The sequence below is a fragment of the Thalassophryne amazonica genome, chromosome 7 (assembly GCF_902500255.1).
Source record: "Thalassophryne amazonica chromosome 7, fThaAma1.1, whole genome shotgun sequence".
Lineage (NCBI taxonomy): Eukaryota > Metazoa > Chordata > Actinopteri > Batrachoidiformes > Batrachoididae > Thalassophryne > Thalassophryne amazonica.
Genome location: NC_047109.1, coordinates 650738 through 678734, shown reverse-complemented (window position 1 = coordinate 678734; position 27997 = coordinate 650738). Strand labels below are relative to the sequence as shown.

Below are 27997 nucleotides of genomic sequence, written 5' to 3'. Positions count from 1 at the left end.
AACTCCTGGACAACTCAAACACATCCCTCACAACAGGATTAGTAAGTGCAACAGTTCTGACTGTGTTGAATGTTTGGTCTCCAAAGTAAAGGTCAAACAAGGTTGACGTCCATTGGATTCTATGACATGTGACCCACATTACCCTGTAACTTGATAACTAAACAAAACAGGTGGTGTAAACTATTCCTTTTTAAAACCTGAATAACTCAAGCAACAGTTTTAATCACTTTTGACCAACTTTAACTTTTGACCTCTGTGCAAACTGAAACTGACCTTTGTCACCATTTTTGCAGTTTTTGCCTCATAACTCCATAACCTTCAGTCACAGATAGTCCAGACTACACCTGTTTGAAATCTTTTTTCAGACAAATAATCTGGTATACTTTTGAATATGATTGGAGCATTTTTAAATGTTGACCCCTACCACATTATTTGCTTGAGCATAACGAATCCAAAAAGGTATAGTTTGGACTATCTATGACTGAATTCCATAGCGTTATGAGGTAAAAACAGCAAAAATGGTGACAAAGGTCAGTTTCAGTTTGTACAGGGGTCAAAAGTTAAGGTTGCTCCAATTTTGGTAAAAAAAATGATGCAAATTATTGGTTAAGTTAATAAGATTTTAAAAAGGAATAGTTTGCACCATCTGTCATGCTTAGTTATCATGTTACGGGGTAACATATGTCACATGTCATAGAATCCAATGGACGTCGACCTTGTTTGACCTTTACTTTGGAGACCAAACACTCAACACTGTCAAAACTATTCCATTTATTAACCCTATTAGCTCAACCAATAATTTGCATCACATCCATCACATTCTGCCACAGATAGTCCAAACTATACCTTTTTGGAATCATCAAGATCAAGCAATGTGATATAATTTTCAATATGATTAGAGCATCTGTTAATTTTGACCCATGCGTAATTTTTCTAGGTCTCAAGATGGCTGTTGATCAAACGGGGTGATCCGTGGACCGTTAAGCTACTCAGACACAAGCCAGGGCCTCATCACCACCGGCTGGGTCGCCTGGGCGAGGGTGTATGATGTTGAGAGACCCAAAACACCCAATGACCCCAGGGTACATCAAATCAAATCAATTTTATTTATATAGCGCCAAATCACAACAAACAGTTGCCCCAAGGCGCCTTATATTGTAAGGCAAGGCCATACAATAATTATGTAAAACCCCAACGGTCAAAACGACCCCCTGTGAGCAAGCACTTGGCGACAGTGGGAAGGAAAAACTCCCTTTTAACAGGAAGAAACCTCCAGCAGAACCAGGCTCAGGAAGGGGCAGTCTTCTGCTGGGACTGGTTGGGGCTGAGGGAGAGAACCAGGAAAAAGACATGCTGTGGAGGGGAGCAGAGATCGATCACTAATGATTAAATGCAGAGTGGTGCATACAGAGCAAAAAGAGAAAGAAACACTCAGTGCATCATGGGAACCCCCAAGCAGTCTACGTCTATAGCAGCATAACTAAGGGATGGTTCAGGGTCACCTGATCCAGCCCTAACTATAAGCTTTAGCGAAAAGGAAAGTTTTAAGCTTAATCTTAAAAGTAGAGAGGGTGTCTGTCTCCCTGATCCGAAATGGGAGCTGGTTCCAGAGGAGAGGAGCTTGAAAGCTGAAGGCTCTGCCTCCCATTCTACTCTTATAAACCCTAGGAACTACAAGTAAGCTTGCAGTCTGAGAGCGAAGCGCTCTATTGGGGTGATATGGTACTATGAGGTCCCTAAGATAAGATGGGACCTGATTATTCAAAACCTTATAAGCAAGAAGAAGAATTTTAAATTCTATTCTAGAATTAACAGGAAGCCAATGAAGAGAGGCCAATATGGGTGAAATATGCTCTCTCCTTCTAGTCCCCGTCAGTACTCTAGCTGCAGCATTTTGAATTAACTGAAGGCTTTTTAGGGAACTTTTAGGACAACCTGATAATAATGAATTACAATAGTCCAGCCTAGAGGAAATAAATGCATGAATTAGTTTTTCAGCATCACTCTGAGACAAGACCTTTCTAATTTTAGAGATATTGCGCAAATGCAAAAAAGCAGTCCTACATATTTGTTTAATATGCGCATTGAAGGACATATCCTGATCAAAAATGACTCCAAGATTTCTCACAGTATTACTAGAGGTCAGGGTAATGCCATCCAGAGTAAGGATCTGGTTAGACACCATGTTTCTAAGATTTGTGGGGCCAAGTACAATAACTTTAGTTTTATCTGAGTTTAAAAGCAGGAAATTAGAGGTCATCCATGTCTTTATGTCTGTAAGACAATCCTGCAGTTTAGCTAATTGGTGTGTGTGTCCTCTGGCTTCATGGATAGATAAAGCTGGGTATCATCTGTGTAACAATGAAAATTTAAGCAATGCTTTCTAATAATACTGCCTAAGGGAAGCATGTATAAAGTGAATAAAATTGGTCCTAGCACAGAACCTTGTGGAACTCCATAATTAACCTTAGTCTCACTGTTAACCAGTCAGCTGAGCACGTTACCTTCCAGGTAGAACGATATCTCGGCAAAGAGGTGGAGGCGTCGTCCTGCTGATATTCCCCTGCTGATCAGATGATGGGTAACAGCTGTTGCAGGTGATGCGTGACAGCTGTCACCCTGGCTGCTCCTGTGAGGCGACTGCGCCCTCTTGTGCCTGAAGCCCGCACTTCAGGCAGGGCGCCCTCTGGTGGTGGGCCAGCAGTACCTCCTCTTCTGGCGGCCCACACGACAAATACCTATGACATGCTCTAATCTCTGTAATAAAATTTTATGGTCAGCAGTATCAAAAGCAGCACTGAGGTCTAACAGGACGAGCACAGAGATGAGTCCACTGTCTGAGGCCATAAGAAGATCATTTGTAACCTTCACTAATGCTGTTTCTGTACTATGATGAATTCTAAAACCTGACTGAAACTCTTCAAATAGACCATTCCTCTGCAGATGATCAGTTAGCTGTTTTACAACTACCCTTTCAAGAATTTTTGAGAGAAAAGGAAGGTTGGAGATTGGCCTATAATTAGCTAAGATAGCTGGGTCAAGTGACTTTTTAAGTAATGGTTTAATTACTGCCACCTTAAAAGCCTGTGGTACATAGCCAACTAATAAAGATAGATTGGTCATATTTAAGATCGAAGCATTAATTAATGATAGGGCTTCCTAGAGCAGCCTGGTAGGAATGGGGTCTAATAGACATGTTGATGGTTTGGAGGAAGTGTTGTGTGTTGGGGGGGTTTGGCTGGACAAGGTTGGGTTGTTTTGTGTTTATTTTCCTTCCCAGGTGATTTGGAGCTGTTCTCTGAGGAAAATGTGCTGCAGAAGAGTCTCTCTCCTCTGTTACGATGATTGGCTGCACCTGTTGCATTCTCGTGCGGCTCTCTATCAGGACAATCCACGACACCTGTGATGTTCACGTGCAGATCTGAGGACTTCCAGCTGGTACCAATGTAGTGATGAAGAACTACATTTAAACCAGCAGTGAGTTGGATAAGATTGCCGGAGAATACGACCTTGTGACGACTGTGTGGGGACGCTGAGGGCCGTTTCAGAGTCTGACATTGCGCCTGTGAAGGAGGACGAGGGTGAGAGACAAACGTTGTCAGCACACGGCAGAGGTGAATGTTCTGAAAAGTTTATCCGCGAATGTAAATTGGCGTCTTATACGCAGCTATAAGTAATTATTGGTGGAAAGTGTTTGGTGTGCTCCTCACGGCAGTGGCGTGTGGATTAATGATCCTCCACTAGCTGTGAGCAGCAGCCTCCTTGAATTAAGTTGGAATTCAGACCTAAACGTGTAGCTGATAAGTTTGCCTCCAAACAATATTTCGTAGTAATAGTGTCGAATAATCTCATCTCTGTTCCTCCTTCACAGAGTACAGTTCTGGGAAAAAGTCACCTGGGGGGGTGTCGGCGGAACTCCTGAGTCCTGAACGTTCGGACTCTGACTGTTGAGACGCTGAGAGAGCGCGCCGCCTTTTCAACTCACCAGAACTTTAATTAAGTAGTATTTTATGTATAGCACAAAGGGGAGAAAAGTAAATGTGTTTTCTTTTTGGAACTGCTTCTGATTATTTCATGCTGGATTCAGTCAGATACTGGACCGCTCCTCACCCTGCGTCTTATCCATAACAGGAAGTAACTAATGAAAATAACTCAGACAGAACAATCGGAGAGAAAGAGTCTAACCAAATACCAGCATTACTGAAAGCAGCCAAAGATAACGATACGTCTTTGGGATGGTTATGAGTAATTTTTTCTCTAACAGTTAAAATTTTATTAGCAAAGAAAGTCATGAAGTTATTACTAGTTAAAGTTAAAGGAATACTCAGCTCAATAGAGCTCTGACTCTTTGTCAGCCTGGCTACAGTGCTGAAAAGAAACCTGGGGTTGTTCTTATTTTCTTCAATTAGTGATGAGTAATAAGATGTCCTAGCTTTACGGAGGGCTTTTTTTTTATAGAGCAACAGACTCTTTTCCAGGCTAAGTGAAGATCTTCTAAATTAGTGAGATGCCATTTCCTCTCCAACTTACAGGTTATCTGCTTTAAGCTGCGAGTTTGTGAGTTATACCACGGAGTCAGGCACTTCTGATTTAAGGCTCTCTTTTTCAGAGGAGCTACAGCATCCAAAGTTGTGCTCAATGAGGATGTAAAACTATTGACGAGATAATCTATCTCACTCACAGAGTTTAGGTAGCTACTCTGCACTGTGTTGGTATATGGCATTGAAGAACATAACAAAGAAGGAATCATATCCTTACACCTAGTTACAGCACTTTCCGAAAGACTTCTACTGTAATGAAACTTATTCCCCACTGCTGGGTAGTCCATTAAAGTAAATGTAAATGTTATTAAGAAATGATCAGACAGAAGGGGGTTTTCAGGGAATACTGTTAAGTCTTCAATTTCCATACCATAAGTCAGAACAAGATCTAAAGTATGGTTAAAGTGGTGGGTGGACTCATTTACATTTTGAGCGAAGCCAATTGAGTCTAATAATAGATTAAATGCAGTGTTGAGGCTGTCATTCTCAGCAGCTATGTGGATGTTAAAATCGCCCACTATAATTATCTTATCTGAGCTAAGCACTAAGTCAGACAAAAGGTCTGAAAATTCACAGAGAAACTCACAGTAATGACCAGGTGGACGATAGATAACAACAAATAAAACTGGTTTTTGGGACTTCCAATTTGGATGGACAAGACTAAGAGTCAAGCTTTCAAATTAAAGCTCTGTCTGGGTTTTTGATTAATTAATAAGCTGGAATGGAAGATTGCTGCTAATCCTCTGCCTCGGCCCGTGCTACGAGCATTCTGACAGTTAGTGTGACTCGGGGGTGTTGACTTATTTAAACTAACATATTCATCCTGCTGTAACCAGGTTTCTGTAAGGCAGAATAAATCAATATGTTGATCAATTATTATATCATTTAATAACAGGGACTTAGAAGAGAGAGACCTAATGTTTAATAAACCACATTTAACTGTTTTAGTCTGTGGTGCAGTTGAAGGTGTTATATTATTTTTTCTTTTTGAATTTTTATGCTTAAATAAATTTTTACTGGTTGTTGGTGGTCTGGGAGCAGGCACCGTCTCTATGTGGATGGGGTATTGGGGGGATGGCAGGGGGAGAGAAGCTGCAGAGAGGTGTGTAAGACTACAACTCTGCTTCCTGGTCCCAACCCTGGATAGTCACGGTTTGGAGGATTTAATAAAATTGGCCAGATTTCTAGAAATGAGAGCTGCTCCATCCAAAGTGGGATGGATGCCGTCTCTCCTAACATGACCAGGTTTTCCCCAGAAGCTTTGCCAATTATCTATGAAGCCCACCTCATTTTTTGGACACCACTCAGACAGCCAGCAATTCAAGGAGAACATGCGGCTTTTCACAATTCCTGTGCTAGTCAGAGGACATACCGGATCAAGACAACATCCAGTTTAGAAATGAACGGCACATTTCACTGTTACAGGAGTTTTTGTCATGGAAAGAGGAACAAAGGCGGAGGAATTCCGCGTCGCTGCGGAGCTGCATGGCGAAAAGAAACGCCGTGATGAAGCCTCACAGGACATGTTCTGGCATGTTCAGCTCATGCACAATCACAATCGGATATTCACACAACTGGAAAGCAACCGGAATCCGTCTGAAATCCACCTTTAAGCTGTCCTGTGAGACCAACACCGAGGTGGTTTTGTCCCGTGTAATGAACGGCTCCATGGCGTGTCCCTCGGCTTCTTTTTCCATGAAAAAAAACTCCTGTAATGGTGGAATGTGCCGGAAAAGTGCTGATGTCCACATCTTCTGCCTTTTTGTGAAAGTCAGACGAGGTCCCGGATCAACAAAGCTTTCACGTTGAAAATGATCTGGTTGTTTGTGCGGGGTGTCAGCCTGTCCATCGGCGCTGGGAGCACCGCTGCGCTCTCAGCAGTTGTGGGCCGTCCTTAAGGGGCAGTAACACCCCTTAATCTGTTTAATCCCAATAAAATCGTCCCTGAAAGCCATATTAATTTTTCGAACGGTGTCCACCTGGAGGTCTCTTACAGTTTCTGGAAAAAAATTGATGCAGCAAAGATCCAAATCGTTCAGATATTTATTCGCAATAAAAAATAGATGAGAGGGGTGGACCAGTGCTCACTCAAAGCCTGCTCACAGGCGAATGAAGCAACCGACAGGCATAAAAAACTCACGCATGCGCACGAGGGTTCAAGCTTGGCTGATGCAATCACACGTGATTCAAATCCACATGGTTTTTGAAAAAAATAATAAGGTCGGCTACTTTTCTAACAGACCGCGTATATATATATATACGCATGAATTCATATATGCATGAATGTGTGTATGTGTGCACATATATACATACATATTCTATTTCTACCTCATTTTCTTATTTATTGTACTGTTACAAGTATTATTATTATTGCTTATCCTTGCACATGCTGTTTGATGAACATCTTCCTCTACTTGCACCCACCTTGTGTGTTTTTTTAAGAGCTGACGTAACATGTGAATTTCTCCTCTGTGAGATCAATAAAGTTTTATCTTATCCTAAATTAGCTGACAACTATTTTAATAATCGATTAAATCATTTAGTTGTTTCAGCTCTACGAAAAACCTCCTCTTTCTGTCAGATCCCATTTGGGATATGTGTGTGTGTGTGTGTGTGTGTGTGTGTGTGTGTGTGTGTGTGTGTGTGTGTGTGTGTGTGTGTGTGTGTGTGTGTGGTGTGTGTGTGTGTGTGTGTGGTGTGTGTGTGTGTGGTGTGGCAGCATGCCGCCTGTGCACCTGGACTAAACCATTGTACAACTGTGCAGGGGTGGAAGGGCCCTCAGAGATCTTTTAATATTATTGTTAGAGCAGAATTGTGTTTCAAAACATTTATACAAGGTCTATTAGAAAAGTAGCCGACATTATTTTTTTCAAAAACCATATGGATTTGAATCACGTGTGATTACATCAGACATGCTTGAACCCTCGTGGGCATGCGAGAGTTTTTTGCACAGCCTGTCGGTTTACGTCATTCGCCTGTGGGCAGTCTTTGAGTGAGGAGTCGCCCACCCTCTCGTCAATTTTTCCATTGTTTAGGAATGGCTCAGAGACTGTTGCTTTGTTTGATCAATATTTTTTCAAAGCTGTAAGGCACAACTGAGTGGACACCATTCAATAAATTCAGCTGGTTTTCAGTAAAAATTTTAACGGCTGATGAGAGATTTTGGTCTGGTAGTGTCGCCGTAAGGACGGCCCACGGTGCCTGACGGCGATCTGCGCTTCGAGGCGGCAGCGTCTCGCCATTTCAAGTTGAAAACTTCCACATTTCAGGCTCTGTTGACCCAGTAAGTCGTCAGAGAACAGAGAACTTTCAGAAGAAGTCGGCATGAGGAGTTTATTCGGACATTCCATTGTTAACAGACATTTTGTAATGAAAGAACGTGCGGGCAGAGTCGCATGTCGGGCCGGACCCGACCGCGGGGGGTCGCGACAGGAAAAACACCTCTGTTGGAAACCTTAACGGGCAAGTTGGAACATGCTCAAGCTGTTAAACAATTTCTCAGTTACTCACTTGTTGAAAGCCATCAAAAGCCGCCTGAATTCTACAAATGGTTTTCAACATGGAGGTGTTTTTCCTGTCGCGGCGCACACAGATTTGCCGAGTCGTCACGGAAATGACTCGGCGAATTTGTGCCTTAAACAGTGGAATGTCCGCATAAAGTCCTCGTGCCGGCCTCTTCTGAATCTTCTCTGTTCTCTCACGACGTCCTGGGTGAATTAAGCCTTAAATTAGGATGTTTTCAGGTCGAAACAGGCCGACGACGGCGCCTGGAAGCGCTGCAGGACATCCGGCTCCGTGGGAAGTCCTTACACCAACAGAAACACCCCATAATCTCTCATCAGCCGTTAAACTTTTCACCGAAAACCAGCTTAATTTCTTGAATAGTGTCCACTCGGATATTCCTCACAGGTCCAGAAAAAATTTTGATAAAGCAACGCGCGCCGTCTCGAGTAGCGTGTGAAACAAAGGAATTCAGCCGAGAGGGCGGGACCACATCTCACTCAAGGCCTGCCCACAGGGAAATGACATCATCGACACGCGTGAAAAAACTCACGCATGCGCACGAGGGTTGAAGCACGATTGGCGTAATCGCACGTCATTCAAATCCATATAGTTAAAAAAAAAATAAAAGGGTCGGTTTATTATCTAATAGACCTCGTACATTCATTCTAATTATATTCTTTTACAACATGAATTGTATGGACATTAATAACATGCAACACAAAAATGTTTTAATGCCAGTTTTTTGCCCCCCATGCTCTGGGCCCTCTGGGCAGCTACAACTGAGAAAACACCGAGGTTGACCTGAGCTTTTACTTAGAAACAAGCGTCGCTATTCCACCAGCTTGACACAAAGTCTGCAACATCTGCATTTCTGTATAATCTAATCTGTTTGGCATTTTTTCCTCATATTTTGTCAATGTTAGAGACAATTAAAATCTTCAAAATCCAAATGAGATGTAATGAAATAATATCTCTGAAGTGATTTACAAGACATCTTAGCTAAGATATTAGCATGCTAACTAGCGATACAGGAGCATCACAGAGTAGCATGTTGTGCTGAAGCAATTCAATCAAACTTTGGTTCCATTAATTATTCAAGCAAGAATGGATGGATGGATGGATGGATGGGTGGATGGATTAGATTTATTGTCATTGTCATTACAAGTGCAGCAACGAGATTACGTCCACACTCACATTACCACAGACAAACAGCAATTAAGCCACAATTATTACTTGTTTACCGTCATAATGGCCCACATCAGAATTAAGACAACACATGTACATTTGACATTGTTTATGTGCACTAAACTTGAAACAGTCCATTATCCAAATTGAGGCAATGTGAGTGTGTGGTATCCGCTGCAACTGGAGTCACGCCACCTCTTGGGGGGGAATGGGGACCAGCCTCGGCTAAAACCACGCAGCCCCCAGAGGGGAAAGAGGTGGTGTGAGCGGTGGCCGGGATGGGGTGTGTGATGGGGGACACGAGGTGAGGTAGAAGGGAAAGTGTAGCATGCTTCAGTCTTTGTCCATGTGTGAGTCTGTCTGACCTTGTGTACTGGAGTAAGAAAGATAAGGAGGCAGCCAATATTCCCAAGGCCATAGAAATTCTTCTGGAGGATAAACAATGGGCATTTTATCCTTGAGAGGCTTGATAAGCCTGCCGTGTTTGTGGTTGGCAGTGAAACCACTTTTCCAACTTCACATGAACAAACCAAATCCCAATTATGAAAATTCCCCGGCCTCTGAAATCTTCACCTTCTCCTGCAAGGCACGCATTTGCTCTGAGATGTTATCCAATTTGCCATCTGAGTTCAAGGGTTACACAGTCCTGATAATGCATTGCCTTGCCTAACGCATTAATCATGACGGACAAGCGAGGGGTCATGGTTTTGGCGGCAAGCCATCTTGCCAATCTTCCGGTAGGTCAGGGCAGCACATAAGCCAATAAGTACCAGCCCTCCTACTATGAATCCAAATATGAATAAATCCTCGACATCCGCCACAGAGAAAGGCAGAAAGCATGTAACCCGCCAAGTCTCCCAGGCGTCAAAAACATAGCCCGCAGGGTAAGTTCCATCCAGGCACGCAGGGTCCCCTGGCCCTGATCTTCTTGTAGAAAAAATGGTGTCAGTAGCGTTCAGAGACCAGCTGATCAATTCCACGATTAATCCAATATCATTTGAAGAATTCACAGCCTGGTGAAGTAGGGACTTTGAAGGTTGGAGCTTCAACAGCTTGGGAGCTGTTGGCTTTCCCCGTACTCTATAATCTATGAAAAAACACCAGGAACACCCATCAAGCAACAAACACCAGCTGCTTGTTGCCTTCATCTGCATGTAATCTGACAGTAGGCTAATGGGGGGGGGGGGGGGTTTGCAGGGCTCTGTTGACTCCCCTCTCTGGTGACACCCCTGTAATACCCCCCGTCATGCTACAAGCTGAATGAGCCCAAATATTGTTTGAGTGAAATTTAACACCCCATTTGGGAGTTTAAAAGGTGTTTGATTGCACAGTCAAGGTGCAATCGAAAGAAAGAAATCCAGGAATCAAGATTAGGGGTTGGAGATAAGGCAGTCTGCTAAGGCACCCGGTAGATTCCTGATGAGAGGCGGTGGGCCGGGTGTGTGGTCGCCTCTGATCCTGGTCACTCAGGCAGTCTGCTTAGCCTATGTAGTCTGAAAGTTACCAATTTCAGATGAGTCTGACCAAGATGAGACGGTAGCCTGATGAGTCGGATGAGGTAACGCACACTATGCAAACTAAGATGTGGCTGCATGAATACAAGAGTCCAAGGAGGTTAACACTAGGGACATGTCTCGGGTGAGATGAAAAACTGTTGCTTCTGTTAATAAGACCTGTCTGATGAGAACATGCCAGTGAGGAGAGTTGGTTTCTTTTTGGCTTCTGGCACAGAACCATTGTCGCCTATTATGAGTGAAATGAGCTGTAGATTATTATTAGTCTTTCAAACTGTGTGGTGAAATTCAAGGAGAGTAAAAGTTTTCAGAAGATTTTGTGGGAATTATTGAAGCAGACTGTCTGTTGTTGTATGATGTTGTGTGTCTGACTAACATGATGGTGCTCAGTATGAAAATGGATAATTAACAGTCCACCCCCTCCACAACTGAGGTTATCAATAATGATAAAACAACAACAACAATAGACAGAGAAAGGAGACTTTCAGCAGAGCGGTGGATGGTCATGCGAAAAAATGTACAGTTGTATGTAAAAGGTTGGGCACCCCTGATAATTTTCATGATTTTCCTTTATAAATCATTGGTTGTATGGATCAGAAATTTCAGTTAAATATGTCATATAGCAGATGCACACACTGATATTTGAAAAGTGAAATGAACTTTCTAGTATTTACAGAAAGTGTGCAATAATTAAACAAAATTAGGCAGGTGCCTAAATTTGGGCACACTTGTCATGCTAAAGCATATTTGGACAAGCCAGCTTCATTTTGGAATAAGGTGCTGTGGACTGATGAAACTAAAATTGAGTTATTTGGACATAACAAGGGGCAGTATGCATGGCTGAAAAAGAACACAGTATTCCAAGAAAAAACACTTTCTACCTACAGTAAATTTGGAAGGTGGTTCCATCATGCTGTGAGCTGTGTGGCCAGTGCAGGTACTGGGAATCTTGTTAAAGTTGAGGGTCACATGGATTCTAGTCAATATCAGCAGATTCTTGAGAACAGTGTTCAAGAATCAGTGACAAAGTTGAAGTTGTGCCAGGGCTGGATCTTTCAACAAGACAACGACCCTAAACACTGCTCAAAATCTACTAAGACATTCATCGCAGAGGAACAAGTACAATGTTCTGGAATGGCCATCTCAGTCCCCAGACCTGAATATTATTGAAAATCTGTGGTGTGATTTTAAGCGGCTGTCCATGCTCGGAACCAACAAACCTGAGATGTTTTGTAAGAAGAATGGTCCAAAAATACCTTCAACCAGAATCCAGACTCTCATTACAAGTGATAGAAGCATTTAGAGGCTGTTATTTCTGAAAAAGGAGGATCTACTAATTATTGATGTATTTTTCTGTTTTCCCCAAATTTATGCACCTGCATATTTATTAAAGAATTATTGCACATTTCTATAAATCCTATAAACGTTCATTTCACTTCTCAAATATCACTGTGTTTGTCTGCTATATGATTTGTCTATGAGTTTTTTGAAAATTGGTTCTGTGTTAAAGGATAGGGATTTTTTGAATTTTCCAAGATTTTTCCTGATTTTGCACTTTGACCTATGATCTTAAAAACTGAATCAGTTCATGCCTATCAGGATATGAATCGTCAGTAGAATTTTCATAATGAAATATGAAAAACTGTGGGCTCCAGGTTGTTCACAAACATACAAAAGTGAAAACATAACCTCCTCCAACTTCATTGGAGGCAATAATAAAGGCATCATTTCAGGGAGGCTGTCAATAGATGTCATTGTTGCGAAGAAAAAAAATATTAAGACCTCCAAAAATAAAGTTTGAAAGCTTTATTGATGTTTAATAATTTAAGAAAGATCTTCACTGAGCGATTAATCAGATTTCAGTCTCTTTGATAGCAATAACATCTCAGATATTGGTATTTCACTTGACTTCCAATTTTTTCAATTAATTCAGTTTGTAGAGCACCAACTCAGGATAGCGACATCCCAATGCGCTTCACATAAAACAACCCAAAAACAAATTAAAATGAATTAAAAGATTAAAAAGTAGAATTTAAAACACAATTAAAAGAATAATAAATATTAAAAGAAATAAAAAGCATAATAACAACATAAAAAAGCACAATAAACAAATATGCTAACTAAATGAGCAGGAGAATAAATGCGTCTTCAATCTGGCTTTAAAAATGTCCAGGAATCTGACTGCCTGACTGTACCAAAGAAAGGAGGCACAATAAGAGAAAGCTCTTTGCCCCGCAGACTTTTATTCACCGCAGGAACACAAAATCGTCCTGCATCCTGCGAGCGCAAGGCCCAGGCAGAACGCAGGGTTTTACCAAGTCAGCCAGGTAGGAAGATTCCAGTCCATGAACAATTTTATAGGCTAGTAGGAGAACCATAAAATCTGCTCTCACTGAGACAGGCAGCCAGTGAAGAGATGCCAGAATAGGTGTAATGTGGTCAAATTTTCTGCTTCATGTCAAAAGTCTGGTTGCAGCATTCTGAATCAGTTGGAGACCCCAATGTTGAACTGTGGTAACCCTGAAACTAGAACATTGCAATAATCCAATCTCAGAGTTTCTGTTGGGAAAGTGTAGTGACACGGACCCACAACAGGGGCGTAAATGAACGGACAATGGAAGGAGTCAAATTATAACACTTTACTGGTGTGAATGTCACAACCAAACACACACAACGCTTATGTATGCTTCAGGGGATGGTGGGAGGGGTTGTTGGACCACTTCACTCTTACCAGAGTTTAAAAGTAGGAAGTTACTAGACATCCAACTTCTCACTGATGCAAGGCAATTTTCTAAGGATTTTATGTGAATGAGATTACCAGCAGTTACTGGCATGTACAATTGAGTATCATCAGCATAGCAATGGAAGGCAATCCCAAAACACTGCAGTATATGCCCAAGGGGTGTTACATACAGGGAAAAAAGCAGGGGGCCCAAAAGGGATCCCTGTGGAACCCCAAACTCCATATCAATAAGATTAGAAGTAGTGTTACTGTACAAAACACAGTGAGAACGACTGGCCAGGTATGATGTCAACCATGCAAGGGCACTCCCAGTAATCCCAAAATGATTCTCCAGCCTATCAAGTAGAATATGATGATCCACGGTATCAAATTCAGCACTAAGATCTAGCAGCACCAAAACCGTGGTGGTGTCTGAGTCCACTGAATACAAAAATTCATTCACTACTTTAGTGAGAGCCGTCTCTGTGGAATGATATTTTCTAAAAGCAGACTGCAGTGGCTCAAAAAGATTATTCTCAGTAAGATAGTCCACAAGCTGCTGTGAAACCACTTTTTCCAGATTTTAGAGCAAAATGATAGATTTGATATCGGCCGATAGTTTTTCGGTACACTAGTGTCAAGATTAGGGTTCTTAAGTAATGGTTTAATCACTACAGATTTAAAGCATTTAGGAACAGATCCAGAAGTTAATGAGAGATTAATAATTTCCAGCACATTTGGCCTTAAACAGTTTTGTTGGTATAGGATCAAATAAGCTATTGTACTTTTTGTAGACATCACGAGTTTGTCAGCACGCCGAGTGAGATACTATCAAATTCTGTAAATCTAGGCAACACCTCAATGGTAGCGCCCACCTCAACAGCAGGGGAAGTGGTTGGACCAAGGTATGCTCAGATATGCTCGACCTTTCTTCTCAAAATAATCCAGGAAATCCTGTGCTAAAAAAGGTGAACGACCACAGGTGGCTGTCCATGAATGAGAATGCTGCGTGTCAAACAAAACTTGAATTATGCATGTTTTTATTAATCAAATCAGAATATAGGTCCGCTTTGTCGTCCATAGTGCATGCTTATAATCTAAATAGCATCAGGCCACACAAGGCAGAACACCTCTAATTTGGAACTGCGCCATTTCCGTTCCAAACTTCCAGGCTTCTGCTTAAGGTCACGCAAGTAACCACTGAACCAAGGTGACTGTGCCTTGGGAAGGCGTGCTTTAATAGAGGATGCGCAGTCTTATCAAGTATAGTTTTGAGAGCTGAATTCAAGCCATCCACAAGATTGTCCACCGACTGAATATTCACCAAGCTTGAAGTTAAAATTTCAGGCAGTCTAGCTTCGAGCTCAGTCACAGTTGAATGTTTAGTACGTTGCCGGCAGCAACAGACAAGGTTGTTGCTCCACCAACGCAGCAGCATAAATGTAACCTAATAAGCGAGTGGTCAGAGACCACCGATGCAAAAGGGAAGACATCGATATTCGTGACAGCAAAGCCACGTCCGAGAACCAAATCCAGGGTATTTCCACTAATGTGCGTCAAGTCCTGAATGCACTGCAATTCATCTACAATTTCCATAAATGAATCAGATGCTCAAATGAACTGTATTTATGACCCCCAACAGTTAATAAGGTAAACCTGGATTTATAAATAAAAGCAACACCCCGCCTTGCCTTACATCATGAGAAATGTGGCTAAATGTGTATGCTGGTGGGCAGGCCTCATTTAAAGGGAGGACAGCTGTAGGTTTAAGCCGGGTTTCACATAACCCAAGAATATTTAGGCGATGATCCGTAATTAAATCATTAACCAGTAATGACATCGAATCCAATGATCTGATGTTAATGAGACCCACAACTAAGGATCTCAGTGGGGTGAACAGTTTTTAGCGAAGCCATGCAGCGCTTTAGCTCCTCAGCAGCCGGTGATGCAGCGTGTTTCAGCAGCCAAAGGAGCTCAAGTGAAACGAGGCATTTGCGGGCCTGCAGCTAACAGCCCTGGCACAGAATCTCCACAGCCCAGCAAAAGGAAGCAACAGGATGGGCACAGGTTGGGCAGCGAAGGCTGCCACCGACACACTGCTCCATTTTCCATGTCTTCTGAAGCACCTTGTTGTATGGTTGGGGGGGCCTGGCTGCTTTTTGTTTCTGTCTTCTGTTTCTGTCTTTTGTTTTTCCTTCCAGGTGGCATGCATTTAGGACTGAGTGGCTGTGTGGCTGAGTTATCAGGACCTCACCCTGATTACCTGAGGCTGATCATGTGCAGCTCGTCAGGATTCACAGCTGTGGTGCATCTACACGGATTGGAGCATGGTGGCATTTAAGTCTGGAGTACACAGTGTGTATTTGCCAGAGACTCGACCTTGTGACCAGACGGGTGAGATCGTCGTCTTGAGAGCCATCTCATCATTATGGATGCAGAGAACGTCCAGGTTTGATGCCATGGTCTGTGAAAGAGGAGGGGGTGAGGTCTCACGCTCGTCAGCACACTTCCTGAGGTACGTTAGGTTTTGTGACTAACATTAGTACAGTCAGTAAATGTGTGTCCCTCACACCTTATTATATTGAGCTGTTATGTTAGTCGTTTAATCAGCTTCCACTGCAGTTTGAGTATGTGAACAGGGTGTTCCATGCCTGCAGGGTGGGAAGCTGATTAGTAATTAAGCCAGGAAGTGTTTGCTGTTTATGTACACCTTTGAGTGGTCTCTCTGTGTGTGGAGTGGGACTCACATGATGGTTTCTTCTTTCACAGACTCGGTTTGTCGCGGCCACCTGGGGGGTGTCGGCAGGGTCCTTGGGTCCGAACTGTTTCTGGCTCTGGACCGTTTGTGCAGCTGGGAGCGCACCGTATTATCACCTCGCAGACCGCGCACTTATTTGTTTGTTCTTTCCACATCACTGTTATGTCATTAAATTTTGTTATCCTTTGTACCGTGCTCTGCTTATTTCATACTGGGTCCTTCAAACGCTGGTCGGTTCTCCGGCTGCGTCCGACACATAACACACTCCTCCAAAAAGGGGTGCAGGGAAACAGAGCAGGTGCACTGGGACCTCTGTAAGCACAGACAGCAGATCAGGGAGAGGCTTTCCCAGACCGGACCCACATGACAGCAGCAGCCCACAAAGAGCACCAATGTTCAAAAGAGACTGGCAGATGTAAGCAACATGAACAGAGACATCCTGGCAAGACACACGAAGCAGAAAAATGACTGCGCACAGCAAAAACCCCAGCAATCGAGAAAGAGTCCACCACAGGCACCATCTTGGAACTCCTTCCCCTGGTGGACTTCTCTTTCCTGTGCTGCTGTGGCTGCCATGTCATGTTATAGTGCCTTGGGGCAGCTGTTTGTTGTGATTTGGCGCTATATAAATAAAATTGATTTGATTTATAGCATCTTCATGGCTTGAAGCTGCTGCTTACAGCTGGCCTTCATGCCAAACACCAGACAGCTCCTTTTTGAAGCAGTTCTTCCTCTCCTTCACAGCTCATTCATTAACTCCTTTGTTTTTGTGTTGTCTGTGAAGCTCTTCTTCACAGCATGTTGCTCCTCCAGGATCTTCTCAGTGAGAACATGAGCTCTGAAGACTTTTCTGCTCTGGGACACACAGATCCTTCTGGTCAGATGTTGGGATGGAGGAAATGCAGACTTGACTTCAGCACCTCTGCAGTTATGTTCCCTTCTCTCAGTCTTTTGGAGTCACCCCTTTTCCAAAATGTCAGACCACAGGGTCAACGTGCACTCTGTTTTGCTTACTGGTTGTGAGGTCTCCTCCTCTTGGACTTCATCAGGCTGCACTTTTTCCTTCTGTGGAGAACTTTGCAAAGTCAGACCATGTGATGTGGTCTGGTCTTCCAAATGGGAATTCTTCACAACCTCCATGTCAGCTGTCTCTGCCATCTTTGAGTCTTTCTTTTCAGCACGATGGACAGCGGCAAAGACCCCCTTGGACTCCTCCATCATCTAACTCCCATCCACAACTTTCTTCTTCTTGCATTTCTTCTTCTTGTTTTTGGTAACTGTTTCCTCCCACACATCATCCATCATAAGCTGAGGAGGTTCATGCTCAACAGGTTGACCTGTGGCCTGGACGAAAGCTCAGAGCTTCAAAGTCTGACTTCTTGTTTTCCCAAACTGTTTACCTCCAAAGTGCTCCAAGTGCACGGCCATCCACACATAAAAATCATAAAATAATTCACAGGAGGAATACAATGTAACCAAGCTGTCCTAGTGACAAAGTCAAAGTTAGATCCATAAATATTTGTATATTTGAGGGTTTGGAAATAAATGATTGAGCCAAAATGTCATTGGTCACATCAAGGTTGGTGCCCAGTTCTGAACCAGTCAGATGGCACAGTTACTGTTGTCTTTTTGATTTTCTTTTTTAAGCTTAAGGAAGGCCACTGTAACATCTGCTTAACTCCAAATGTTTCACTGTTGAGTTCATTAACAAAAATTAAGTTCACATTTTTCAAAGGTTGCAACCACTGATCTGTATATATTACAGCTCATTGGTCTACACACTCCATACAATCTGCTAAAGCAAACTGGCGGCCATCTTACCACTCCCAACTTATGCAGACCACACATAGACAGATTATTAGAACATCAACAATTTCAAGTAATAACTGAGATGATTCTCTCATTTACTTACGTTTGTTGTTCGGAAAATGTAAGATTGACCCTCCTAATCTATGTTTTCCATGATTAGCTATTTGATTTATTTTCTTTCTTTCTTTTATTACTTTGACACATTCTTCCCTTCTATTCTCACACACCTCTACTGGTGGTTGGCTCTCACTGCGGTATTGTATCACTTCCTGTTCCGTAGCACAGCAGTGTTTTGCTGTATCTGTTAGCTGTTTAATCTGCGTAGTTAGATTGATCTAGATAACGAGATAACGATTTGTTTCACAGTGTTATCTCCACGTGCCTTAACTAAAGCACTCCCTCTGCTGAATCACCTCTAAATTATTTACACATTATTCACTTTGTGTGTTTTTAGGAATCCGCTAGCTTAGCGCAGCTACTAGCTCTTAGCCGGTTTAGCATGGTGGCTTCTCCTGTCTCTCCCGCACTTTTCTGCTCTGGGTGTGAAATGTTAGTTATTCCTCGGCCTCCTTTAGCAGTAATGGTACTTGTAATAAGTGTAGCTTATTCGTAGCTCTGGAGGCCAGGCTGGACGAATTGGAGACTCGGTTCTGCACCTTGGAAAATCCTACAGCTAGCCAGGCCCCTGTAGTCTGTGCGGACCAAGGTAGCTTAGCCACCGTTAGCTGTCCTCCAGCAGATCCCGAGCAGCCGGGAAAGCAGGCCAGCTAGGTGACTGTGAGGAGGAAGCGTAGCCCTAAACAGAAGCCCCCTGTACACCACCAACCCGTTCACATCTCTAACTGTTTTTCCCCACTCGGCGACACACGCACCGAGGAACAAACTCTGGTTATTGGCGACTCTGTTTTGAGAAATGTGAAGTTAGCGACACCAGTAACCAGAGTCAATTGTCTTCCGGGGGCCAGAGCAGGTGACATTGAAGGAAATTTGAAACTGCTGGCTAAGGCTAAGCGTAAATTTGGTAAGATTGTAATTCACGTCGGCAATAATGACACCCGGTTACGCCAATCGGAGGTCACTAAAATTAACATTGAATCGGTGTGTAACTTTGCAAAAACAATGTCGGACTCTGTAGTTTTCTCTGGGCCCCTCCCCAATCGGACCGGAAGTGACATGTTTAGCCGCATGTTCTCCTTGAATTGCTGGCTGTCTGAGTGCTGTCCAAAAAAATGAGGTGAGCTTCATAGATAATTGGCAAAGCTTCTGGGTAAAACCTGGTCTTGTTAGGAGAAATGGCATCCATCCCACTTTGGATGGAGCAGCTCTCATTTCTAGAAATCTGGCCAATTTTATTAAACCCTCCAAACTGTGACTATCCAGGGTTGGGACCAGGAAGCAGAGTTGTAGTCTTACACACCTCTCTGCAGCTTCTCTCCCCCTGCCATCCCCCCAATACCCCATCCCCGTAGAGACGGTGCCTGCTCCCAGACCACCAACAGCCAGTAAAAATCTATTTAAGCATAAAAATTAAAACAGAAAAAATAATATAGCACCTTCAACTGCACCACAGATTAAAACAGTTAAATATGGTCTATTAAACATTAGGTCTCTCTCTTCTAAGTCCCTGTTAGTAAATTATATAATAATTGATCAACATATTGATTTATTCTGCCTTACAGAAACCTGGTTACAGCAGGATGAATATGTTAGTTTAAATGAGTCAACACCCCCGAGTCACACTAACTGTCAGAATGCTCGTAGCACGGGCCGAGGGGGAGGATTAGCAGCAATCTTCCACTCCAGCTTATTAATTAATCAAAAACCCAGACAGAACTTTAATTCATTTGAAAGCTTGACTCTTAGTCTTGTCCATCCAAATTGGAAGTCCCAAAAACCAGTTTTATTTGTTGTTATCTATCATCCACCTGGTCGTTACTGTGAGTTTCTCTGTGAATTTTCACACCTTTTGTCTGACTTACTGCTTAGCTCAGATAAGATAATTATAGTGGGCGATTTTAACATCCACATAGCTGCTGAGAATGACAGCCTCAACACTGCATTTAATCTATTATTAGACTCAATTGGCTTCACTCAAAATGTAAATGAGTTCACCCACCACTTTAATCATACTTTAGATCTTGTTTTGACTTATGGTATGAAAATGAAGACTTAACAGTATTCCCTGAAAAAACCCTTCTGTCTGATCATTTCTTAATAACATTTACATTTACTTTAATGGACTACCCAGCAGTGGGGAATAAGTTTCATTACACAAGAAGTCTTTCAGAAAGCACTGTAACTAGGTTTAAGGATATGATTCCTTCTTTGTTATGTTCTCCAATGCCATATACCAACACAGTGCAGAGTAGCTACCTAAACTCTGTGAGTGAGATAGATTATCTCGTCAATAGTTTTACATCCTAATTGAGCACAACTTTGGATGCTGTAGCTCCTCTGAAAAAGAGAGCCTTAAATCAGAAGTGCCTGACTCTGTGGTATAACTCACAAACTCGCAGCTTAAAGCAGATAACCTGTAAGTTGGAGAGGAAATGGCATCTCACTAATTTAGAAGATCTTCACTTAGCCTGGAAAAAGAGTCTGTTGCTCTATAAAAAAGCCCTCCGTAAAGCTAGGACATCTTACTACTCATCACTAATTGAAGAAAATAAGAACAACCCCAGGTTTCTTTTCAGCACTGTAGCCAGGCTGACAAAGAGTCAGAGCTCTATTGAGCTGAGTACTCCTTTAACTTTAACTAGTAATGACTTCATGACTTTCTTTGCTAATAAAATTTTAACTGTTAGAGAAAAAATTACTCATAACCATCCCAAAGACATATTGTTATCTTTGGCTGCTTTCAGTAATGCTGGTATTTGGTTAGACTCTTTCTCTCCGATTGTTCTGTCTGAGTTATTTTCATTAGTTACTTCCTCCAAACCATCAACATGTCTATTAGACCCCATTCCTACCAGGCTGTTCAAGGAAGCCCTACCATTAATTAATGTTTCGATCTTAAATATGATCAATCTATCTTTATTAGTTGGCTATGTACCACAGGCTTTTAAGGTAGCAGTAATTAAACCATTACTTAAAAAGCCATCATTTGACCCAGCAATCTTAGCTAATTGTACGCCAAACAGCTAACTGATCATCTGCAGAGGAATGGTCTATTTGAAGAGTTTCAGTCAGGTTTCAGAATTCATCATAGTACAGAAACAGCATTAGTGAAGGTTACAAATGATCTTATGGCCTCAGACAGTGGACTCATCTCTGTGCTTGTCCTGTTAGACCTCAGTGCTGCTTTTGATACTGTTGACTATAAAATTTTATTACAGAGATTAGAGCATGTCATAGGTATTAAAGACACTGCGCTGCGGTGGTTTGAATCATATTTATCTAATAGATTACAATTTGTTCATGTAAATGGGGAGTCTTCTTCACAGACTAAGGTTAATTATGGAGTTCCACAAGGTTCTGTGCTATGACCAATTTGATTCACTTTATACATGCTTCCCTTGGGCAGTATTATTAGAAAGCATGGCTTAAATTTTCATTTTTATGCAGATGATATCCAGCTTTATCTATCCATGAAGCCAGAGGACACACACCAATTAGTTAAATTGCAGGAATGTCTTACAGACATAAAGACATGGATGACCTCTAATTTCCTCACAAATCTTAGAAACATGATGTATAACCAGATCCTTACTCTGGATGGCATTACCCTGACCTCTAGTAATACTGTGAGAAATCTTGGAGTCATTTTTGATCAGGATATCTCCTTCAATGCACATATTAAGCAAATATGTAGGACTGCTTTTTTACATTTGCGCAATATCTCTAAAATTAGAAAGGTCTTGTCTCAGAGTGATGCTGAAAAACTAATTCATGCATTTATTTCCTCTAGGCTGGACTACTGTAATTCATTATTATCAGGTTGTCCTAAAAGTTCCCTGAAAAGCCTTCAGTTAATTCAAAATGCTGCAGCTAGAGTACTGACGGGGACTAGAAGGAGAGAGCATATTTCACCCATATTGGCCTTTCTTTGTTGGCTTCCTGTTAATTCTAGAATAGAATTCAAAATTCTTCTTCTTACTTATAAGGTTTTGAATAACCAGGTCCCATCTTATCTTAGGGACCTCTTAGTACCATATCACCCCAATAGAGCGCTTCGCTCTCAGACTGCAGGCTTACTTGTAGTTCCTAGGGTTTTTAAGAGTAGAATGGGAGGCAGAGCCTTCAGCTTTCAGGCTCCTCTCCTGTGGAACCAGCTCCCAATTCGGATCAGGGAGACAGACACCCTCTCTACTTTTAAGATTAAGGTTAAAACTTTCCTTTTTGCTAAAGCTTATAGTTAGGGCTGGATCAGGTGACCCTGAACCATCCCTTAGTTATGCTGCTATAGACCTAGACTGCTTGGGGGTTCCCATGAGGCACTGAGTGTTTCTTTCTCTTTTTGCTCTGTATGCACCACTCTGCATTTAATCATTAGTGATTGATCTCTGCTCTCTTCCACAGCATGTCTTTTTCCTGATTCTCTCCCCTCAGCCCCAACCAGTCCCAGCAGAAGACTGCCCCTCCCTGAGCCTGGTTCTGCTGGAGGTTTCTTCCTGTTAAAAGGGAGTTTTTCCTTCCCACTGTCGCCAAGTGCTTGCTCACAGGTGGTCGTTTTGACCGTTGGGGTTTTTTCTGTAATTATTGTATGGCTTTGCCTTGCAATATAAAGCGCCTGGGGGCAACTGTTGTTGTGATTTGGCGCTATATAAAAAAAAAAAATAAAAAAAAACTTATATCTCACTGGGACAAATAATACTAAAAATTATCTTTCTTTAATCAAAGTTTATACAAGTTTTATGGAATCATCATATATATATATATATATATATATATATATATATATATATATATATATATATATATATATATATATATATATATACGAGGGCTGTCCGTAAAGTATAGGTCCTTTTTATTTTTTTCAAAAACTATATGGATTTCATTCATATGGTTTTATGTCAGACATGCTTGAACCCTCGTGCGCATGCGTGAGTTTCCACACTCCGCCACAGGAAAAACACCTCTGTTGGAAGCCTTGAGGACAAGTTGGAACATCTCCAGCTGATAAACAATTTCTCATATACTCACTCCACTGAAAGCCATCAAAAGCCGCCTGGATTTTACAAATGGTTATCAACACGGAGGTGTTTTTCCTGTGCCGCCGCGCCGCGTCGGCTGCGTCCCGACGCGCAGACCCGTCCGCATGTCTTTCATTAAAAAAAATCTCCTTTAACAGTGGAATATCCGGATAAAATGCTGAAACCGACTTCTTCTGAAACTTCTCTGTTCTCTCACGACGTCCTGGATCAATAGAGCCTGAAATGTGGAGGTTTTAAGCTTGAAACAGGCTGATGACGCTGCCTGAGAGCGCTGCGCGACGTCTTGCTCCGTGAAAAGTCCTTAAAGCGACAGAATCACCTCAAAATCTCTCATCAGCTGTTAAAATTTTCACTGAAAACCAGCTTAATTTTTCGAACCATGTCTACTTCGATGTGTCTCACAGGTTTAGAAAAAATTTTGATCAAACAAAGCGCCAGTCTCTCAGCAACTTCTCAGACAAAGGAATTCCGACGAGGGGCTGGACGACTCCTCCCACAAGGAGTGCTCACAGGCGAATGACGTCACCGACAGGCATGGAAAAACTCACGCATGCGCACGAGGGTGCAAGCATGTCTGACGTAAAAACATATGAATGAAATCCATATAGTTTTTGAAAAAAATAAAAAGGACCTATACTTTACGGACAGCCCTCGTATATATATATATATATATACGAGGTCTATTAGAAAAGTATCCGACCTTATTATTTTTTTCAAAAACCATATGGATTTGAATCACGTGTGATTACATCAGACATGCTTGAACCCTCGTGGGCATGCGAGAGTTTTTTCACGCCTGTCGGTTACGTCATTCGCCTGTGGGCAGTCTTTGAGTGAGGAGTCGTCCACCCCCTCGTCGATTTTTTTCATTGTTTAGGAATGGCTCAGAGACTGTTGCTTTGTTTGATAAAAAATTTTTCAAAACTGTAAGGCACAACTGAGTGGACACCATTCAATAAATTCAGCTGGTTTTCGGTAAAAATTTTAACGGCTGATGAGAGATTTTGGTCTGGTAGTGTCGCTTTAAGGACGGTCCACGGCGCCTGACGGCGATCTGCGCTTCGAGGCGGCAGCGTCTCGCCGTTTCAAGTTGAAAACTTCCACATTTCAGGCTCTGTTGACGCAATAAGTCGTCAGAGAACAGAGAACTTTCAGAAGAAGTCGGCATGAGGAGTTTATTCGGACATTCCATTGTTAACGGTCATTTTGTAATGAAAGAACGTGCGGGCAGAGTCGCATGTCGGGCTGGACCCGACCGCGGGGGGTCGCGGCAGGAAAAACACCTCCGTTGGAAATCTTAACGGGCAAGTTGGAACATGCCCAAGCTGTTAAACAATTTCTCAGTTACTCACTTGTTGAAAGCCATTAAAAGCCGCCTGAATTCTACAAATGGTTTTCAACACGGAGGTGTTTTTCCTGTCGCGGCGCACACAGATTTGCCGAGTCGTCACGGAAACGACTCGGCGAATTTGCGCGTACGTCTTTCATTAAAAAAATGTCCTTAAACAGTGGAATGTCCGCATAAATTCCTCATGCCGGCCTCTTCTGAATCTTCTCTGTTCTCTCACGATGTCCTGGGTGAATTAAGCCTTAAATTAGGCGACGACAGCGCCTGGAAGCACTGCAGGACGTCCCGCTCCGTGGGAAGTCCTTACACCGACAGAAACACCCCATAATCTCTCATCAGCCGTTAAACTTTTCACAGAAAACCAACTTAATTTCTCGAATAGTGTCCACTCGGATATTCCTCACAGGTCCAGAAAAAATTTTGATAAAGCAACGCGCGCCGTCTCAAGCAGCGTGTGAAACAAAGGAATTCAGCCGAGAGGGCGGGACCACATCTCACTCAAGGCCTGCCCACAGGGAAATGACGTCACCGACACGCGTGAAAAAACTCACGCATGCGCACGAGGGTTCAAGCATGATTGGTGTAATCGCATGTCATTCAAATCCATATAGTTAAAAAAAAAAAAAATGGGTCGGTTTATTATCTAAGAGACCTCGTATATATATATATATATATATATATATATATATATATATATATATATAACTGCCCCCCTCTAGCTGCCACCTTATCGTGCTGGGGGAGTTTGCGTACCCGGATGATGCTAGGAGCTATGTTGTCGGGGGCTTTGTGCCCCTTGTAGGGTCTCCCAAGGCAAACAGGTCCTAGGTGACGGGTCAGACTAAGGGCAGTTCAGAACCTCCATGACCAGTAAAAAATCAAGGACCGAGACGTCGCCCAGTGTGGCGGAGCCGGGGCACCACCCTGGAGCCAGGCCTGGGGTTGGGGCTCGCGCTCGAGCGCCTGGTGGTCGGGCCTTAGCCCATGGGGCCTGGCCGGGCTCAGCCCGAAAGAGCGACGTGGGCCCGCCCTCCTGTGGGTTCACCACCTGCAGAGGGGGCCATGGGGGTCGGGTGCAGAGAGGATTGGGTGGCGGTCGAGGGCCGGTGGCCCGGTGGCCCGGTGGCCCGGTGGCCCGGTGGCCCGGTGGCCCGGTGGCCCGGTGGCCCGGTGGCCCGGTCCATGCTCATAGCCCCTGGCTGTTGGGACGTGGAATGTCACCTCGCTCGGGGGGAAGGAGCCTGAGCTTGTGCGGGAGGTTGAGAGATACCGACTAGAGATAGTCGGGCTCACCTCCACTCACAGCTTGGGCTCTGGTACCCAACTCCTGGAGAGGGGACGCTTCATTTTTCTGGTGTTGCCCATGGGGAGAGGCGGAGAGCTGGGGTCGCATTGCTTATTGTTCCCCAGCTCATTCGCCATGTGTTGGAGTTTACTCCAGTGAACGAGGGGGTCGCGTCCCTACGCCTTCGGGTCGGGGACAGGTTTCTCACCGTTGTCTCGGCCTATGGGCCGAGCGGCAGTGCAGAGTACCTGACCTTCTTGGGGTCCCTGGGAGGGGTACTAGATAGCGCTGCAACTGGGGACTCCATTAATCTCCTGGGGGATTTCAACGCTCACGTGGGTGGCGACAGTGAGACCTGGAGGGGGGTGATCGGGAAGCACGGCCTCCCCAATCTGAATCCGAGTGGTGTTCAGTTGTTGGACTTCTGTGCTAGTCACAGTTTGTCCATCACAAACACCATGTTCGAGCACAAGGGTGTCCATAAATGCACGTGGCACCAGGACACCCTGAGCCGGAGGTCGATGATCGATTTTGTAGTCGTATCATCTGACCTTCGGCCACGTGTCTCGGACACTCAAGTGAAGAGAGGGGCAGAGCTGTCGACCGATCACCACCTGGTGGTGAGTTGGATCCGCTGGGAGTGGAGGAAGCAGGTCAGACCTGGCAGGCCCAAACGTATCGTGAGGGTCTGCTGGGAATGACTGGCGGAATCCTCTGTCAGCAAGGTCTTCAACTCCCCCCTCCGAGAGAGCTTCTCCCAGATCCCGGGGGAGGTTGGAGACATGGAGTCCGAGTGGACCATGTTCTCCACCTCCATTGTTGATGCGGCCGCTCATAGCTGTGGTCACAAGGTCTCTGGTGCCTGTCGCGGCACTCCCCGAATCTGGTGGTGGACGCCGGAAGTAAGGGATGCCGTCAAGCTGAAGAAGGAGTCCTACTTATCTTTGTTGGTATGTGGGACCCTGGAGGCAGCTGACAGGTACCGGCAGGACAAGCGTGCCGCAGCCCGTGCGGTCACAGAGGCAAAAAATCGGGTCTGGGAGGAGTTCAGGGAGGTCATGGAGGACGCCTTGCTGGAGAGGTGTTCCGGGCACGTACCATTGGGAGGAGCCCCCGGGGAAGACCCAGGACACGCTGGAGGGACTACATATCTCGGCTGGCTTGGGAACGCCTTGGGGTTCCCCCGGAGGTGCTAGGTGAGGTGTGTGTGGATTGGGAGGTCTGGGCGGAAAATGGATGGATGGATATATATATATGTGTGTGTGTGTGTGTGTGTGTGTGTGTGTGTGTGTGTGTGTGTGTGTGTGTGTGTGTGTGTGTGTGTGTGTGTGTGTGTGTGTGTGTGTGTGTGTGTGTGTGTGTTCTTACCATATCATGAACAAAAGTGGATAGAGATCAGTGTCCAGTGTTATATAGAGATCAGTGTCCAGTGTTATATAGAGAGCATTGTACAGTGTTATATAGAGAGCAGTGTCCAGTGTTATATGGAGATCAGTGTCCAGTGTTATATAGAGAACAGTGTCCAGTGTTATACAGAGATCAGTATCTAGTGTTGTATAGAAATCAGTGTCCAGTGTTATATAGAGATCATTGTCCAGTGTTATATGATACATTTTATTTGTAACACACTTTACATTCCATATAATCTCAAAGTGCTACAGAGCAAAGACTAAAAACAAACAATATACAGAGTCAAAAACAATAAAATATTCATAAAGCATAACCACACAGATAAAATCATAACATTTTAAACATTTTAACATTTTAAAAGGCCTTTTTAAATAAAAATATCTTGAGGCCTTTTTTAAATGCCCCCACACTCTGTGGGGCCCTCAGGGTCTCTGGAAGGGTATTCCAGAGCCGTGGGGCGACTGCCTGGAAGGCCCTGTCTCCCATGGTGGAGAGCTTGGATCTGGGCTGGTGCAGGTGGTAGGTGGACGTGGTGGAGCGGAGGGTTCTTGGGGCGGTGTGTGGCGTGAGGAGTTCACTGAGGTAGGCAGGGGCAGTTCCATATATGCACTGGTGGGTAAGGAGACAGAATTTGTACTGAATTCTTTGTTGAATGGGCAGCCATTGAAGGGATCTGAGGACCGGGGTGATGTGATCATATTTCGCCTCCTCGTCAGGACCCGGGCAGCACAGTTCTGAATGTGCTGCAGCTTTTGTAGACTTTTG

The 27997-nt window shown here is 43.6% G+C and overlaps 1 long non-coding RNA gene across 1 annotated transcript; it reads left to right on the top strand.

The window, feature by feature from the left end:
• The first annotated feature begins 54 nt into the window (after positions 1-54).
• Positions 55-21379, top strand: LOC117513539. Its single transcript, XR_004561626.1, has 4 exons — positions 55-216; positions 5000-5011; positions 8274-8284; positions 21369-21379. It is a non-coding gene; the product is annotated as an uncharacterized LOC117513539 (long non-coding RNA).
• Positions 21380-27997: the final 6618 nt, after the last annotated feature.